The 19,175-nt window shown below is 39.4% G+C and overlaps 1 pseudogene; it reads right to left on the bottom strand.

Annotated features, from left to right (window-relative positions):
* Nucleotides 1-8,421: 8,421 nt before the first annotated feature.
* LOC128629989 (general transcription factor II-I repeat domain-containing protein 2-like) lies at nucleotides 8,422-9,998 on the bottom strand (annotated as a pseudogene).
* Between the last annotated feature and the right edge of the window lie 9,177 nt (nucleotides 9,999-19,175).

The raw sequence follows: 19,175 nt of genomic DNA, 5'->3' as shown, positions 1-19,175 counted from the left end.
AAAATTAGCTCCACTGCTTTTATCTGTGTTCAACGAATCCTTGGAATGTGGGTCTTTGCCTCCAGCTCTGACACAAGCCACGATAGCTCTCCTTCTTAAGGAGGGTAAGGATCCGTCCTCCTGTGGTTCTTATAGGCCGCTGTCTCTGCTTAATGCAGATGTAAAGGTGTTGGTGAAAGTAATGGCATCTCGTTTAGAGAACGTTATCCCTTATATCTGAAGAGCAAACTTCTTTTATAAAGGGACATCAGTTGTTTTTCAATACCCGTACGCTCTTTAAATTATTCAAAGCATTCGGCTGAGATTGGGATTTCTTTAGATGCTGAAAAAGCATTTGACAGGGTTGAGTGGGTTTAATCCACATCAGAGAGGAATGATTTCTAGGATTTATGATTTTATTCTGGCGTTAGGTAGTGAGGCGAGTACCAAAATTAACAATGCGTGGGAAACGGAGTTAGGAGTACAGATAAGTGAGGAGTGTTGGGAATGTGCTATAGGGAGGGTACAGTCTACCACTTCCTGTGCTCGTCTTGGACTCATCCAGTTCAGTTTTACACAGAGTCCATTTGTCCAAGTCGAGACTTTCTGCAATATATCCAGAAGTAGAGGACAAGTGTGATAAATGCCATGGCTCTCCCTGTCATCTTGGACATATGTTTTTCTTTTGCCCAGATCGCTATGGTTTTTGGACTGGTTTCTTTACCATCATGTCCACTATTCTCAGAGTAGATTTAAAACCTTGCCCATTCATTGCTACATTTGGGATTCCTGATGCCTCAGTTCTATTACGCTGTGTACAAAAAGATATTATCACTTTCACATTCCTAATAGCAAGACGTTCCTGCGACTGGTTCATGTAAATAACTCCTACAGTCAGGCAGGTGTTGGTTGTTTAAAGAAACCTTTTAACAAAAAACAAAATAAAAATCAGCTCCTCAATCTTCCACCTCCTTCTGAAAACACACAGATGAAATAGAAATCACACGCTGCAAGGACACAGCCAGGTTCTCTTTTACACACACCTGAGAGGAGATAAACCAGCTGAACTTTCTAATCTTACATTAAACATCCAACAAGCAGCTTTCGGGTCACAGTGAGATATTAATGACAAGTTCCTGTAACGCTTCTTCTGCTTTAAACTCGAACCTGAGGGTGATGACGCCATCTCAAACTAAAACAACTTCTATCTACAATGCTACAGTGCAGAAGAGTTACTCTGACCGGGGTGGAGTATTTCAGTGTAGTACCTTCTGATCGGCGATCAGCCTGCCATCATGCAGCTCACCTTCCGTCACCATGTCCTCCATCTCGGCTGCACGTTAAATGCAGTCAGTGAAACCGGTGCGTAATGAACCTGTAGAGAGAGAGAATGACAGTGAATGAGTTCAGATGTTACTTGAACACATCTGTGATCTGAGTGCCTTGACCTCAGACATGATCTGCCTGCGAGGTAGGAACTGTGAGGTTAAACGCTGTGACTGTAAATAAACACTTGAACAGGTGTTGACTACAAGTGTGCGCTTACCCTATGCGCTGAAGTTGCTGCCTTAGATCACGGATGATTGCAATCAGAGTCGCTCGTCTCTGCGCCTGAGCTGCCAACACCTACAGGAACACAGCTGCTGGAATAACATATTGATCCTATTGATCAGATGGTTACGTCTCGCCAACACCTACAGGAACACACAGATCTTTTAAACTCACGCATGTTGTTTTACATCTAAACCGTTATCCATGGACAGAACACACACTCTCCCCAAACAATATAAACACAGTAAAATAAAACTCAAGTGATCGAGTCACCGATGAATCGTTAGCAGAGTGGTTGAACGTAGTTAAAAAAAAAAAAAAGGACAAGTTTTAATTAGCTGAATTGTGCATCCTTACTGCCGGGTCTGGAGCTGCAGCCTGTTGGCCGTGCCCTACGCCACGGTATGGCGCATTTCCTTCACCCTGTCCTCCTTCTCGACTGCACGTGAAGCGTGAGGTTAAACACTGTGACTGTAAATAAACACTGAAACAGGTGTTGACTTACCCTACTGAACTTCCAGCCTTAGACTATTGATCCGAGCGATCAGAGCCGCACGTCTCGCCCGCTGAGCTGCCAACAATTACAGGAACACACGGGTCTTTTAAACTCACGCACTTCGTTTTACATCTCCATCAGAAGATGCAGTAGGCCCAATCAAAGGCCAGATAGGTCATCTAGTCCAGATACCTTGTTGTTCACTATTGACTGAACAAACAAGTAAACAAATAAATATTATTTTAAATTCATTTAAGATCTGTTGCACTTTTATTATTATTATTATTATAATTATTATTATTATTAAATTATTCAACTGTTGGTTAAAGGCGCAAAAAAAGGAATCCACAATGCAATTAATGATTAACCACTTTAAATCGAATACATGTATGTTCTAGTATTTCCCCCCAGAAGTTTATGTAAATATAAATAAAAGCTTCTCATTGTTGCCAGATTGAACAATCGAGTGCAATTTGAAACGTTTTTTTTTCTTCTGTGCATTAATTAGTTCATTATCAATTTAATCACAGTTTGCTGATTTATTCCTAAAATATATTTATTACTAAAATAAAAAAGGAAATCCAGTAGGCAGTGATGTCAATAATTAATACATTTAAATATTAAAATTATATAAAACTATTTTAGTATTTTCCTCCAGATATTGTACACTTAAAAAAAGTAAAAGACAAAGAAAAACACAGCTTCTCATTGTTGCCAGAGTGAGAGACTGAATGCAAATTACATATAAATAATTTTATTAGCTCATTATTTGGTTACACTTTGTTCTGATTTATTCCCAAAATGGAAATAGGAATTTCCCTGCTGAAAAAATCAAAACAAAAATCAATCACAACAGAAACCCTCATAGAATCTGTAATGTCCCTGTAGGTCTGCTGGTAATTTGTTGCTTTGGTGGCATGTTGTGTCTAGTGGATACCATTAAGAACCAATAATGGCACTGGTTTTAATGGTTAACAAATTAACACGCGTTCTCTGTTTTTGATCACACGATGCGGATTCTCTAATGATAGACATGCGATTAAAGAAAATGACCACATCCTCAATCCTTACATCATCAATCAGCATGATCCGGGGTTGTGTAGAAAGCGGGCTTGTATGAACACAGGTGTGTGTGTGTGTGTGTGTGAGTGAGTGGGGTCCACGCTGCTGAAGCGCACTTTGTGACTCACGATGAAGTCGTACCTGACAAATCAAGCCATCAGCGTTTAAAACACACCGAACGCAACCTGAAGCTGCGATCAGAAAGACCGCCAGAGAAAGAGAAAAAGATGGATGAACTATGCCTGAACACACCACTCGGGTCACGTGACTTCGCCGTCGATGACCGTTCCGGGAGAAGGGTTGCTCAGTCAATGATTTTCATTATCGATTTTCATCAACTATTATGGATTAGTTGTTGCAGCTCTATTTACAACACATTATACTAAGCATTGTGTGGTATTTAAAGATGTATGTTCAAGGTAATGCAGTTAATACCCATTGCAGTTCTTTATACTTCGGGGTTATTACTCGGATTATAAATGTATTTGAGTGAGGACATTTATCACCTGTGTGCTTTTTCTGCATTGTTATTAGTGTATGTACTGTATGATTTAGTAAAATAATCATTAGCCACGTTGTGAAGCTCTGTGCAGTAGCTGATGTGAAAGTACATTTTATGCGGTGGCGAGGTGGAAATATGATCCATACGTATTATGAATGAGATAAGAATGATCTGAGACAACTTCAGACTGTGGAAGTGTTATAATATTTTCTATATTTAATCCGTACGTATGAGGTCAAGAGTGTGACCACCATTATGAGTAGGTCCGATTACGTTCTGATTGACCTCTACTGAATCTAAGATGGACACAACCGCTGTTCTCAGAGGGTCTTCTGGGTTATCAAAGTGAATACTAAAATCACAGACGATTAATGCTTTATCTACAGACACAACCAGGTTTGAGATAAAGTCTGTAAATTCACTAAGAAATTCAGCATATGGCCCTGGGGGTCTGTAAATAATAATTAGAGGAATTGACTTATTTTTTGTGGCTACATAAGTTATGCTGGTATAAAGAATTTCAAAAGAATTAAATTTATGACTAGGTTTTTGTGTGACGACTAGATTTTGACTATGGATGAGACCAACACCTCCTCCTCTACCAGTTGAACGAGGCTGATGTACATAACTGTATCCAGGAGGACTGGCTTCATTTAAAGCTATGTACTCGTTTGGTTTAATCCAAGTTTCCGTTAAACACATTAAATTACATTCCTGATCAGTAATGATGTCGTTAACAATAAGAGCCTTAGACGCAAGAGATCTAATGTTTAATAGTCCTAGCTTCAGATTAAAGGTGCTGGATGTGCATTCAGTATGATCCAATTTTAGGTTAATTAGGTTACTAAAACAAACATTCTGAAATTGTCTATGTATTTGTATAGCTCGGGGAACAGACACAGTCTCTATAGTATGTACTACAGGTGTTGGACTATTAATTGAACATTGCTTATGATGAACGTTGTTATTGTAGATGATGTGCTTACTGTAGTCACTTGGTGTGTAGCGTCTTGGAGATGTTGTCAGACAGCAGTTCCGCTCCGAGGCTGCTGGAGTGCAGGCCATCAGGACGAAACAACCTAGGACGCTCAGAACAGATTCCAGTTATTAACAAACAGCAGATTCTGTTCATTACACTGTGAGGGAAATAATTCATTTTTACTTTGAAATAGTTTTGTTCTTGTTCTGTTTCATTCTCATGTGAGGATAACGACTCAGAAGGCCATGTGATGTCACTGAGATCAGAATGTTTATCTGCTTAAAGAGACACAAACATGTTCTTCTGTTCAATGTTCGTCTAAACATCATCTAAGATCCTAAAACAAAGCCTGTTTGAACTGCCTCAAACTGCTTCTTATCGGTACACAGAATGATGTCATGCTCTGAGTTTCGTGTGTGTGTGTGTATGTATGTGTAATATATATATATATATATATATATATATATATATATATATATATATATATATATATATATATATATATATATATATATTAGTAGTGGTTTAGTACAAGGACTTCAGAGCGCTTTCATTATTCTATCCTGCTTTATTCTATCCTGTATTAACCGTCTGAGAGAGGGGGCGTCGCTGCAGGGGTCCCGGCTCAGGAGTATGGGGGCGCTTGCAGGTCTTTAGTTTATTTATCGAAAACATTGGATTTGGTGTCACAAGGATCGCCAGCACGTTTGCATGCCATGGCTCGAGCTGCTCTCTTAGTGCAGATCACTGGGAAAGTTGCTCTCACACATTGATCTTACACTCATCACACCAGGTCACTTCTATTTTGAATTAGATCCACATGCAACACGACAGCTCATCAAAGAACAGGATATGAAGTTATTCTATGTCACCCAAAATTTAAATATTAAACCTAATTAGTGTGTCTAATACACCAACTGTAGTGTTGTATTGCCTAATTAATTCTGTGGAGCCAGTCACTGAGAACACTCACGATTGCCTAGCCGAAATTCATATTTCCTCGAGTTAAAGTTTGAACTTTTTAGACGTTCCATCTGGAAGATTTTGTGAGCACCCTGTTCTGCCCAATTGGCCGAATTAAAAGCTATCACTACAGAGTGCGAACTGGTTACGGTAGAATTGCTAATATATACACTGACTCTGATTATGCCCATGGATAGCGTCATCCGTTTGGAGCTGTTTGAATGCAGTGAGGTTTTAGTAAAAGTGCTGGAACGCCACTTTAACATACCGAGCAAATAGTTTAATTGAATTCTGATTGTACCTACTGCACTTCTCACTGTATGAATTTCAGATGCACATGGTTTTAACCAGTGCGCGAGGGGAAGTTATGGGAAAAGATAAAACAGCAAGAGGACTGGTCTCTGTACTTACAGGCAATTATGGATAATTATTATTATTTTTTTAAACTTCCAGGCAATGGTGAATAATAACCTGAGTGTGAAATTTATGCTCAAAACAATGTCAGAAAGGGAAAATCAGTATCGACAGGGCTCATATCAATGCTAGAAGGACCGTTTAAGCACCTGGTGATAGACAGGTTTAGCAGATGGAGGGAGGCAATACAATCAGCAGACTAAACTGCTGGAACAATGATTCAATTTTTAACCAGAGAGGTAATTCCTAGAGACGGCATACCATCTCAGATTAGCTCTGACAATGGCTCAGCGTTCGTTTAAAAAACAGTGTTACAGTAACTGTGATTAAATAAAAATTTTGATGTGTTTATCACCCTTAGTCACAGGGAATAGTGGAAAAGGTAAGTGGTACCTTTAAGGCTAAGTTTAACGCAATTTGTGCTGACTCTGAACTCTTTTCGGTAGATGCTCTACCTCCTGCACTAATGACCTATCGCATGCAGACTAACAGAAATATGCATCTAACACCGCATGAAATGCCTATGGGCCAACCCATGTCTGTGTCATACCTGAGAGGTCCTTATGAAGAACTGCCGCTGAAGTAATTACAGATGGAACTAAGAGCATATATGCGATAACTAACTGCTATGTATGAAGCTATCTATTCACAGGACCAGAGCTGGGGACTGAGAGAGGAGACAGAAGTTCCTTGTCCTGTGACTCCTGGAGAACAGGTGTACCTAGTGGTGTTCCAGCCCAGAAGGGAAAGGCCGTACAAAGTGAGCACTTAGATTAAGACCTAGGAGAAAGGAAGATCAGCTGATCGAAGGGGACGATCCAGTGGTTGACATTGCAGAAGAAAGAACAAGACAAGACGTGAGAGAGGGTCTAAATGAAGATAAAGGAGAATGGCAGTCTCAGGTGATGGCAAAGAAGAAGGTCTGTCAGGGGTCGTACCAACAGAGCAGGAGGAAAGAAGGGCTCCTGCTGCTGAGAGCGGTTCTGACGAGCCTGATACACCTGCTGAAGGAGAAAGAGGCCCAAGCAGATGTTCTTTACAGGACAACTTTTCCATAATTGACTTTTCAGCCCTTGACTAGTCTCCAAAACAGTACTGAACTAGAACTGAATGAGACAATCAGTGAGCCAGATTGGAACTCTGATCGGCTGCAACAGGATGGAACAGATTCCAGTTCCTCCTGTGAGGACGAAGAAGTAGTATGATGAGCCATGCCATGGGTGTAAGTGCTAGTTTGACCTCTCCTCAAGGGTGGTCCCCGCGATATGCAAAGTATCTGGGTCGAAGACAAACATTAACACATCCCCTGAAAAAGGATGTGATGGAGTTTTTATTTTTTGCTTTTTCCATTTTTCTATTTTTAAATTTTTACATTTTCTATTACAATATAAAGTGTGATTAAGAGACAGGGTGATCACTGTCATGATTAATCAAACTGAGAAAATTTGATTCGTATTCATGTTTATTAGTCTATACTTGTATCAGCTATATGTGCTTAATCAACTGTGTACTCTACATAACGATGACAACCACAGGCAAGTGCTGAACCAAACGCATGCTCACGCTTACAAACAATGTCTTGATTTTTGTGGGTAGGGAAAGAGACAGAATCCTTTACTCCTTTCTAGCCAATGGGAGATGTTTGTTTCTGGTCTCCAGAGAGTGGTTTCAGGATTTGGTCATTGGTAGAAGGCTGACGTGGTCATACATTGATCACTAGTTAGTGTAAATGAAGGGACTGGATTGTGAGATTACTCTCTCTAGCTAGATGGGGCTTAGTTAGCCCCAGAGGGGGAGAATATATGGAAAATATCTGAAGTGCAAACAATATGTGTAACTGACATCTGGATATGTTAATGAAGTGAATTCAATATGTAACCAACATTTAGAATTATTACTTGAGCATTATCATATAATCAATATTGGTTAAAAAACATAATCTATATGTATAATCAATGGTTAGAAGCATAATCTAAATCCATAGAACAATGTTTGATCAGGTTATATTCTGAGTGGATTTGAGTTGAATGAACTGTGTTTCAGTGCACAACAATTGTTCTTCTGTATTAGCTGTCTCTTGTCTCCACAGCAATAAAAATTGGCAGTAGATATTCGCATGCGTGAGTAAATAACTTTGAGGCAGATACAAAGTAGGGATTAAAAGAGATTAGAGAAATTAGAGAGGGCCTCGGGAAAGGAGGTAGATATCAGCGGGGAAAACCTATAGAGACAGACAGATGCTCATTGAGGCCTAAGAAGGGAGTCAAGGTAAAGACACACAAGCCTGTGTGAAACCTTTTTTTGTAAAAGAAACCTTGTGCTCATGAAACCTTTTCAATAAAAACAACTAACTGCGCATGTTCCACAAATTTAAGATAACGCATAGACATGAATATTTAATTGTGGCAAAAGAAGATTGGTCTATTTTCAACGAGGAAAAGCAAAACCTTACCTACAAAGACTATGCTGTGGAGATAGGTATATAAAGACATGTTTGTGTATGCATAATCCGGACACTCTGCAGACTGTCACACTTTATTGATTTCCAATAAAGTTTATTTACTTTTTGACATCTACTAAACTCTCTGTCTCTGAAGTTTTTGACCTAGGCTAAAAGGTTGATTTTATTCACGACACTCGCAGGCCACAATGGGTTCTACAATTTGACAGAGGGGCCGGGCCAGGAACAGACGGATGGAGTGTTTGTGTGAACTAATATAAATGACATGTAAAAGCCATTACATGAAAGGATTTGGCCTTTAACAGGTAGCAAAGCATGAATATGCAAGGCTCATTGTACCAATTGTTTTTGAAAATGCATCAATTTGATAACACAGTAGAGAAACCCGCGTCCAGTTTCAGAGGGAACAGTGTTGTTGATCTCCCTTTTTTGCCAGTGCATCAAACTCTGGAGTTAGTTTTGTTGTGGCAATTCTCAGGATAGATCCGAGGTGTTGGTCAGTTAACCTGGATCTGTGAGGGGCTTTGTTGATGTTCATGACGCTGAATGTCTGCTCACATACATAGGTCGAGCCAAACCATGTCAGCATCTTCTGTGCCGTCCTCTGGAGGTTTGGAAACGTCTCTTCATTAAGTGAAGCATAAAAGTCATTCAGTTTAAGAGAGTTGAACTTCTCCTTTAAGACGGAGTCAGACTGAAGATCGATCAGTACCAATTGCAGCTCCTGTGGTGCTGTTTCAGGGTCTTGTGACAGGGGACAGGACACCAGCTGAACCGACGGCAGAATTCTCTGTGCAGGTCGCCCAGTGATCTGTATTTCTTCACGTTTCGGGACGCCTCTTTCTCCATGGCTAGTGTGGGGGAATGAGAGAGAGATTTGTTTGAAATTTGACTGGAGAATAAAGTCAGCTTGGATTTGAAGGCTCTAACATTTGTGTACATGTCGTGCACAAACTGCTCTTTCCCCTGTAGCTTGACGTTCAGCTCATTCGTGTGTGTCCACAGCAAACGCAAAGTCACAAAGCCAGTTGTTGTCGCTTAGCTCAGGAAATTCGTCGGATTTCCAAAATAACTCCAAAAATGCGATAACTTCCTCTTTTAGCTCCCACACTCGTTGAAACACTTTTCCCAAACTTAACCAGCAGACATGAGAGTGGTAGAGGAGTCCTGGTGATCCGCATCAGTTTCCTCCAGGAACGTAAGAAACTGACGATGCTGAAGTCCCCTTGCTCGTATAAAGTTAACAAGTTTTATGACCGGATTCACGACATGATTAAGCTGCAATATAGACTTACACAGAGATTCCTGATGAATTCAGAGATTCCAGTGAAGGAAAATAACATCCTGCTCAGGGTTTTCCTCCTTCACTTTGTCCTGGATTCTTTTCAACACCCCAACGTTTTTTCCAGTTAAATTTGCGGATCCATCCGTGGTGACATTGGCAAGTTTACTCCAAGGTATCTTCATTCTCTCGATGACAGCAGACACCTGGTTATACAAGTCCTCTCCCCGTCTTTTTCCTTTCAGGGACTCCATGGTCAAAAACTCCTCCGTTATCTCAAAACTGTCGTTAATCCCTCAGATAAAATTAGGAGCTGAGCAGTGTCTTTTATGTCGTTACTTTCATCCAGTGCTCGTGAATATAACTTAAGACTCCGCCTTTTTGTTCAATTCGCTGGTGATATCTTCGTCAATTAGTTCCACACGGCGAGTCACAGTCCTGTGTGATGAACTGATTTTTTCAAAATTGCCTTTGCTCTCCGGACACACGAGACCTGCTGTCTCTACCATGCATTCTTTCAAAAACTCGCCTTTGGAGAAAGGCTTGCTAGCCTTTGCTAATTTGAATGCCAGCAAAACACTTTCCTTGGTACTTGACTCCTGAATCGCAGCTTGTCTGAAAATTTTTTTGCTGAGTCTGTAAATTATCCATCAACCTCTGAGCCGTAGCCGCCCGTTCTTGCGTTGACTGCTTGCTAGCATAGTTGGCATGCTTCGTGGCAAAGTGACGGTTGATATTGTATTCTTTGAAAACCGCAACAGTTTCTTGGCATATCAGGCATACAACCATTGATCGGACTTCAGTGGAAAAATATTTTGTTGTCCACTCCTTATTAAACACTCGGTACTCACTGTCCACTTTTCTTTTCTTTGGTCCACTCATTTTTACAGAAGGGCTCAAAGGGCAAAGCGAAAAAGTGAAGTAGAGAGTAATACACCACACTGAGGTTTAATCATATAATTTGGACAAGTTCGGATTAAAGCTGGATTAAAAATCCCAACGGGCCGTATATGGCCCTCAGGCCGTAGTTTGCCCATGCCTGTCTAAACATACATGCATCGACAGCTCCGTGTCAATAACACGATTTCCTACCACAAAAACGTGAGCGACTGCAAGCAAATATGACTCATTTGATCTACAGCTACTGTGCGGCTAGAAAGTTTAACGTTTACAGTTTTCTGTATTTCTCCATACATTTGACCTGAAACCTGATCAGATCTTCATCTAAGTCCTTAAACTAGGTAAAAGAGAACCCGGTTAACAACAGATGCAAAAAAAAAAAAAAAACAGTAGTTTTTACAGTTATTTATTAAGCAAAAATGATCCAGCGTTAAATATCTTTGTAGGAGAAGGAATGTGAAGTCTAGGAGTACGAGTTCATTTAAATGGGGCTGATTGAAGTCAGGCGTTTCAATCAAGGGAATGGCAATTAGGCCCGCCCATGTTTCAAGGACATTAACTTGGGTCTTCACCTTCAAAGTCTGGTCTTCACCTCACAGGTTTATGGAAGTGTGCCTTGCCTCGATCAAAGGACATTCCTGAGGACCTCAGAAAAAGAGAGTTGTCAATGCTCACCGGCTTGGAAAGGATTACAGAGCCATTTCTAAAGAGTTTGGCTTCCACCAATCCACTGTGAGGTAAATGACATACAGATGCAGGAAATTCAGCACCACTGTTACTCTCCCAAGGACTGGGCGTCCAGCAAAAAAGATTACTCCAAGGGTGTGGTGAATAATATCACAGTAAGTCATATAGGACCCCAGGGTAACATCTGAGAAGCTACAGGCCACTACTTTCCATAAAAGAACACTGCTGCCTGTCTGAAGTTTGCTCACAACCATGTGGAAATGCCAGGAGCCTACTGGAAGAATGTTCTGTGGACAGATGAGTCCAGAATAGAACTTCTTGCTTTAATTGAAAATCATTGTTCGATACAAACCGAAAATAGCATCCCAACATAAGAACTTCATCCCAACCGTGAAGCATGGGGGTGGCAGCATTATGGTTTGGGGCTCCTTTGGGTCCGAACCAGCTGGCCATTATTGATGGACCTATGAATCCTAGATTGTACCAGGAGAATGTCAGGGTATCTGTCTGTGAACTCAAGCTTAACTGTACGTGGGCCTTGCAGCAGAGACAACAACCTTAAGCACACAAGTACGTCTACAGAGAAATGGTTAAAGCAGAAGAAATTGAACATTTTGGAATGGCCAAGTCAGACCTTAACCCAATAGAAATGTTGTGGAAGGACCTAAAAAGAGCAGTTCGTGCAAAGAAGTCTGCCAGCATCATTGAGTTGAAGCAGGAGGAGTGAGCCAAAATTCCTCAAACCCATTGTGCAGGATTGAGTGAGTCATCGGAAATGTTTGCTTCAAGTTATTGCTGCTCGAACGTCTCACACCGGTTACTGAAATCAAAAGTTTACATACTTTTTTCAGCAAAGGTGTTTAATGTTGGGTAATTGTGCTCAGTGAATAAATGTGAAAACTATAATGCATTTGTTTAATTGGGTTCTCTTTATCTAGTTTTAGGGCTTGGATGGAAGTTCTGTTCACATTTCAGGTCAAATGAATTTAATTTTTTACTTGTTTGCATTCTTTTTTGATTTTGGCTATACAATCATCATATTTTTATATTTCATATATTTTCTGGATTGTTCTGGTAAAGTCTTTAAATTGCTGCTCCTGAAATCAAAACTGGTGTTTCGAGATGTTTTTGTATCTGTTATGGCCTCCAATACCATAGTTAAAAAAAAAATTTAAAAGTCACTTCTGGGGAAAAATGATACAATATTAATGCTTCAGCATGCACCAGACTTGTGTTTGTCCAATTAAATGCTCTCTAGAATGTGTAGGAATGTGTGGGTCTTGAGGTGGGTCTTGCTCAACAGTAGCAGCTCATTAGCATCAATGTTCTTCAGAGCTGGGCGTATCCCAAACACTGTTAGCTGTTGTGTAACACTTCAACATGCCACCACTCTTATTTCCTGTTTCAAAAAGAAATACGTCGTCATACTGAATCAAATCACAGCTCTCAAAGTTGTTTTGTGGGGACTGTAAAGTAAAAAAAATGAGCGCATTGTTCATCTTCCTTTAAAAGGTGCAATAATTTTATTTATTTATTTATTTTTCACTTGTACAAATAACCTGGGAGATATGTAAAACATGATAAAAATAATGGATTAAGTTGTGGCCTTAGCAAAAGTGCATCAAGTCACTTAGAAAACCTGTTTAAAAAAAGACTTCTGGTCTGGAAAGCTTGTTTGTGTTTGGATGTGCCTCCTGTCAATCATTTTAGAGACACTCTATGGGCAACCATAGATCCTGGGCTGGAGCTTTGTGAACATGAGCGGGAAACATTCAAATGTCAAAGTTACTATTCCATCAGCTCTGCATGACGTGACATCAATTAAATGTGCTAGACCTCTGCTTCTCTGCACTTCTCCTTACAGTTTAGTCATTATGATGTAGTTCAACGCTACAAAAGGTTTGAGCAAACAGTAATGCCCTTCCTCAAACTGGGTTGCCTTGCAGAATGTTGTCAAGTTGCCTGGTAACTTGTAGATTAAATATCCGTGCAGTTAAAAGGACGTTAAACGGTTTTGTCCCTGTGAGCCTTTACTCTTTCAATTTTGACTCCAGCATGGGCCAGTCTAGTGTTTCTGACAACAGCTGAGTACCAGTAACAAGTAACAATAGTCTTTACAACACTGACACTGCAAATCTGCAGTTTGACCAAGCATGTGGCCTGAACGACTGCGAGTTCAAATCCTGTTTGGTTCCCGAAGACGACAAACGGGTTTATTAACCCACAAAAGAAGGAACCGATTCTCAAGAGCTGAAACGAGTCGTTAGTAATTCCAGACTTACTTCCTGTACTAACCTACATAGGTTTGTAATAAAAATCCCTGGATCTGGTCTTCATCGGCTGCTCGGGAACAGACTGAGCTGAAACTCGTTATGGTAGTGGGCGTTTCCTTTTCGACACGCTGACAGCGGTAGACCAATCACAACAGACTGGGACACCTGACCAATCAGAACAGCGTATGCTCTCTGAAAGGAGGACTTTAGAGTGAATCTTTTAGAATGAATCATTTAACGAGTCGTTTTTGACGCTGGGTTGAAAAAAGGTAATGTTGCAATTTAAATCATGATGACATTAAACCCTCACCCTATATATGTGTGTATATATATACACATGTGTGTGTATATATATATATATATATATATATATATATATATATATATATATATATATATATATATATATATATATATATATATATATATATAACCTTGGATGCATATAAATCTATTGTACAAGACCTTTTTATAACAAAATTAGGCACGTTTCAAAGCCATAATGGGTGCGGTTTAATTTTCTGTAAGATCAACTCATACAGTAATGATGACTTGAAGGGAATTGCAGGTTTATATTCACAGGCTCATAAAAAGTATGATGTATTGTTCTTTAATTATTGTAGGGCTGCAACTAACGATTATTTTGATAATTGATTAATCGGACGATTATTTTTTCTGATTAATCTGATTTTTTTTTTAACTAAACTTTTTTTTCAATTAGATTTTGTTTATTATAATAAAATAAACCCCCAATACCCTCAGGGTATTTGTGCTTGGACTTTTAAAAAAAATGCAAAAGGCACATACAGTTTTACTAATATAATCTTTAATTTTTACATTTAAACCTTTCAAATGTTGGTCATTTGTCTACAGTTTGTCCAGTTTTAAGCAGCAAAACTTTAAATAATACCCAAAATATAAATAATCAAAAACAAAGGTAAAAATTTTGTTTTAGTGCATGGGGGATTTCTCCTCCGAACAAATTCACTCATGGAGAGCTGTTTCTTTCTGAAATAAATAAATTTAAAAAACAGCAATTGAGTATGCAAGAAGCAATTTATATGTAAATTAATATTTTCATTGTTTATAATGATAATTGCTGATGACAACCGTGATTAATATAAGAAATCTAAATAATATATAATTAATACAATTTTTGTTAAATTTCTTTTACACAGACATGCTGTACTTCAGATGTGACAATATAAACCAAAAATATCTCAAATATATAATTCATTCTGTTAATTTATTCTGTTAATTTATATAACATAGTAGGGCCGCAGTAGATGGCATTTGAAACACAGATCAAAGTTAACTGTAGCAGACACACAGAGAAACGCAGCAAGCTAACAGGCTTGTTTAAAAGGACAGGAACAATTATACACTAACGCATAAGCATTCGATGAAAACCACTACAGTGACTACAAAATCTTTTACTGCTGCTGTTATCAGCTGCCTTTAGATTCACTGCTTGACTTTGTTCACACCGTGTTTAATTGAACCTGTTTCTGTGGTAGCGCGATTTTAATCCATCAATATGCTGCACGACCTGACGCTCCAGACAAAATACATCTAGTGTCACTGTCCCGAAGTTAGTAAACAAAGCTTTTTACACAATAGCATGGAATTAAACTAGACTATACCATTTCACATCTTCATATAATGTGGATATACTCAGGTTTTTGCTTACCGTGTTGATGTTCCACCTTCGTCCGTGACACCGTGTTTTCGTTTCATGTGCTCGTGCATCACTGTGGTACTCCCGCGTCACACAAACTCCACTTTGAAGAACATGCACATTACCATCTTCTTTGCTGCATTTAATGTAAAATGCTCCCACGCCTTAGATGACTTGGGATGCACACTTTTTTTTACCGCCAGGTTATCTGTTTTGCACCTGTGTTTTCATGAAAGCGACTTCATACGTAAACGCCACCCGTGACGTCAACAGACTAATTAATCGATAATGGCATTCATTGCCGAAGGTTTTCATAATTGATTATTATCGATTAGTTGTTGCAGCCGTAAATTATTGTAATCGTAATCACTCAGTACATCGTCTATTTGCAGGTATAGCATGACAAATAATTAACCTTGAAGCGTTCGTCCATCCATCCATCTTCCATACTGCTTATCCTCTTCAGGGTGACGGGGAACCTGGAGCCTATCCCAGGGAGCATCGGGCACAAGGCGGGGTACACCCTGGACAGGGTGCCAATCCATCACAGGGCACAATCACACACATCCATTCATACACTACGGATGCTTTGGACATGCCAATCAGCCTACCATGCATGTGTTTGGACTGGGGGAGGAAACCGGAGTACCCGGAGGAAACCCCCGCAGCAAGGTCCATCGAGGAAAGGAATTCCGTATTATAAGCTGATGTTTTCCGACTTCACTAACCAATTTAAAGATCTAAACATCGATTGGGTGAAAGACTCGAGCAAAGAAATATATCTTTTAATTGTTGATCGAGTTTATAGTAACCCTGTGGCTTTCAGAAATTTGGAGGAAGACCAAAACAAAGAATGTCTCCAAAACTTACAGAATAAAATCCTATCTGAACACCTGAGAGATACAACTTGGTTAGTCGCTGTAAGAAGGCTCCCAGTAAGAGCAGTTGTTAAATGGAGCTGTTTTGTAAAAACCAGTAGATGCCTGATGCCTTTTATCGCTTTAAAGAAACATGGGCTAAATTAAAAATCGTTGGTCTCAATATAGAAATAAATATGAACCCAATTTTCTATGGCATTTTTAAAGAAAATTGTAGCAAGACTCAGCATGACTTCATTTGGTTCATAATATGTTTGACTAAATCTAAACTCTGGAAAACAAGAGCCAGAATGACTATAAATCAAACGTTTATATCCAGTGATGTTGTTCTCAAAGACATTCAAAAAGAGCTAAGAAGATTAAAAAGCAGCACATCTTGGTTTAAAGACTCTTCAGTGTGGGACACTTTTTTCGTGTAATTGTACCTTGACTATGTAAGTTTTTTTTTCTTCTTTCTTTCTGAATATGATTTTGTCATATCGGGTGGTAAAGGACTCGGCAAAGGAGGCGCTAAGCGTCACCGCAAGGTGCTTCGCGATAACATCCAGGGGATCACCAAGCCGGCTATTCGCCGTCTGGCTCGCCGTGGTGGTGTAAAGCGTATTTCTGGTCTGATCTATGAAGAGACTCGCGGTGTGCTGAAGGTGTTCCTGGAGAACGTGATCCGCGACGCCGTCACCTACACCGAGCATGCTAAGAGAAAGACCGTGACCGCCATGGATGTGGTGTACGCCCTGAAACGCCAGGGACGCACCCTGTACGGCTTCGGCGGTTAAACGCTCTAACACCGAACGACGCGAACACAACGGCTCTTTTAAGAGCCACCCACATGTCTAGAAAAAGAGCTGTTCCGTGTGTGAAAAAGTCAAAAACCTTTTTCTTTTGTCACGCATACGGCATCAAACGCTGTACACAAGTAGCATAAGAACTTCTATCTGTATACATAAAAAGAGGCAATCTATTAGTATTTTTTGTAACAAACTATAAATATAACTATTTAATACTGTATGCACAGTACTAAATATTATTATAATGTGTTTGTTTAAAACGAGTTAGAAGACTGTTTTAGTAAAAACTTACTTATATATTTCTCACTCCCACACCCAACACACACACACACACACACACACACACACACACACACACACACATTATATATATATATATATATATATATATATATATATATATATATATATATATATATTCACATTCATTCACTTAGCAGACGCTTTTATCCAAAGCGACTTACAAATGAGAAAGATACAAGCATACAAAGATAGAAAATTTTCTTGTGTGTACTTGCGCTTTCTATGAACATGTATGCACACTTTGATAGATGAACCACTGGTCTAGTGGTGTTTTATACTTGAACAAGCTTTGTTTGCTTGGCTCTAAATCACTAGTTTGACTTCATATGACCCACTGCTCCAAATGTTACAAGAACAATTTCAGCACATGGCCAAAACACAAGGTAAAATAGTTTTTCTCCAGCCAGGATATTAAAGAAGGCTCTATATGCCCTCTCTGTAGCTGGCATTATTGAGTTTTTGTGCAGTGCCTGATGAAACTGCTCTGTCTGGCAAGTCTCTGTAGTGTAATAATCCAAAGACCAAAGAGCCGAAGCTGAGTGCCGCCAAACGGATTGTGCCCGAGTGGTCCAGATACGATAGTGAGATCAAGCAGCTCCTGAAGCAGGTCAAAGGTCAGAAAGAGAGCACAAAGTCATCTGCCCCACAGACACAGTGTACAGGTGAGCCAGATCTAACATCTCCTCCTTTCATGACCAAAATGCTGTAACTTTGGTATGTATTTAGCTGCACGTTACTTTTCAAAATGTGTCCTCCATGCATCATGGTAACATTGCAGCTATTTTCAGAAGTGTGATTTGTCAGTTTCTACAGGCAGCCGTCGTGATGAACTTTAGCACCTTTTGAGAGGAAAGAGTGACGTTTGCAACTAAAACCCTCTTGTATAGCTCTACAAGTGCACAGAGAGATCCACAAACTGAACCAGGACATATTACACTGGCCTCGAACTCCGCAGAAGAGGAAGAAAAGAGACATTTTAAAAACATTTCAGTTTTCTATTTATGAATCTTGATGGCTGAAGTCTATATTTTAAAGGTACAATAGGTCACACTTTCTATCAGAACATGTAAGACTAATCCTTTTGTAACAGAACTGAAGGTAAAGAAGCCAGAACACCTTGTCTGTAGTGAACCAGTAATATTCAAAAGATTCAAACTGTGTATATTTAACCTTTTTTCTTTGTGTTATATGTCTGCTCTGCTGCACATAAAATAATGCCAAGTCTCTTAGGAAGGAAAGGTTAAGGATTGTGTTTTGTTGTCATCTTATGGTCAGTTTTGGAAAATTGCACTGTTGAGTATCTAGGGAAAATGCATCTGCACATTCCTCAGTAATTTCTTACGATACATTCTTGAATCATTCAACACTATAAGCTCACGAGGAGTTTGTCTGTTGCATCACTGTTAGATGTTTACACAAAAGGGGAGGTTTAAGTGAAATATTAATCAAGTTGTACATGATTTTTGTATCATGTGTAACTTGTTATTCCTCCATTACAGTGAAGAGGAAATGGAAAATCATTACAATATGATTGAACAAATCAGAGAGGATGTCCGAGTGGGGGAATATGTGTAAAAGTAACCCCAACACATGCACAAGATGTTCAATTTATTTATCCACATCATGAATTATTCCTGTGTTTCCATTTGATTTCAAGCCCTTTAAAGTGAAAAAGCCATGCTGTGTTTGTGACACTCCATGCTGATCTGGGTTTTTTTTTCTTCTTCTTTTTAAGCTTGGAAGTGGAAGGATGTGAATTTTCTCAGGAATAAAATGTTTATCATTCATCAGTGGTCGTCTGCTATGTCTGGAGTTATGTTATTGCATCAACGTGTACAGATATTAATCTGCTCTCCCTGATGATAGTGATTCTACCTGTTCCACCTACTCTTTATTATTTACATTTTTGTGCACAAAGGGCTAGCTTCAAGAGCAAGGTATAATCAGTAGTCTGATTTCACAATAAGCTAGAAACCAGA

The sequence above is a fragment of the Ictalurus punctatus genome, unplaced genomic scaffold, assembly GCF_001660625.3.
Source record: "Ictalurus punctatus breed USDA103 unplaced genomic scaffold, Coco_2.0 Super-Scaffold_100046, whole genome shotgun sequence".
Lineage (NCBI taxonomy): Eukaryota > Metazoa > Chordata > Actinopteri > Siluriformes > Ictaluridae > Ictalurus > Ictalurus punctatus.
This window is presented reverse-complemented; position numbering and strand designations above follow the sequence as displayed.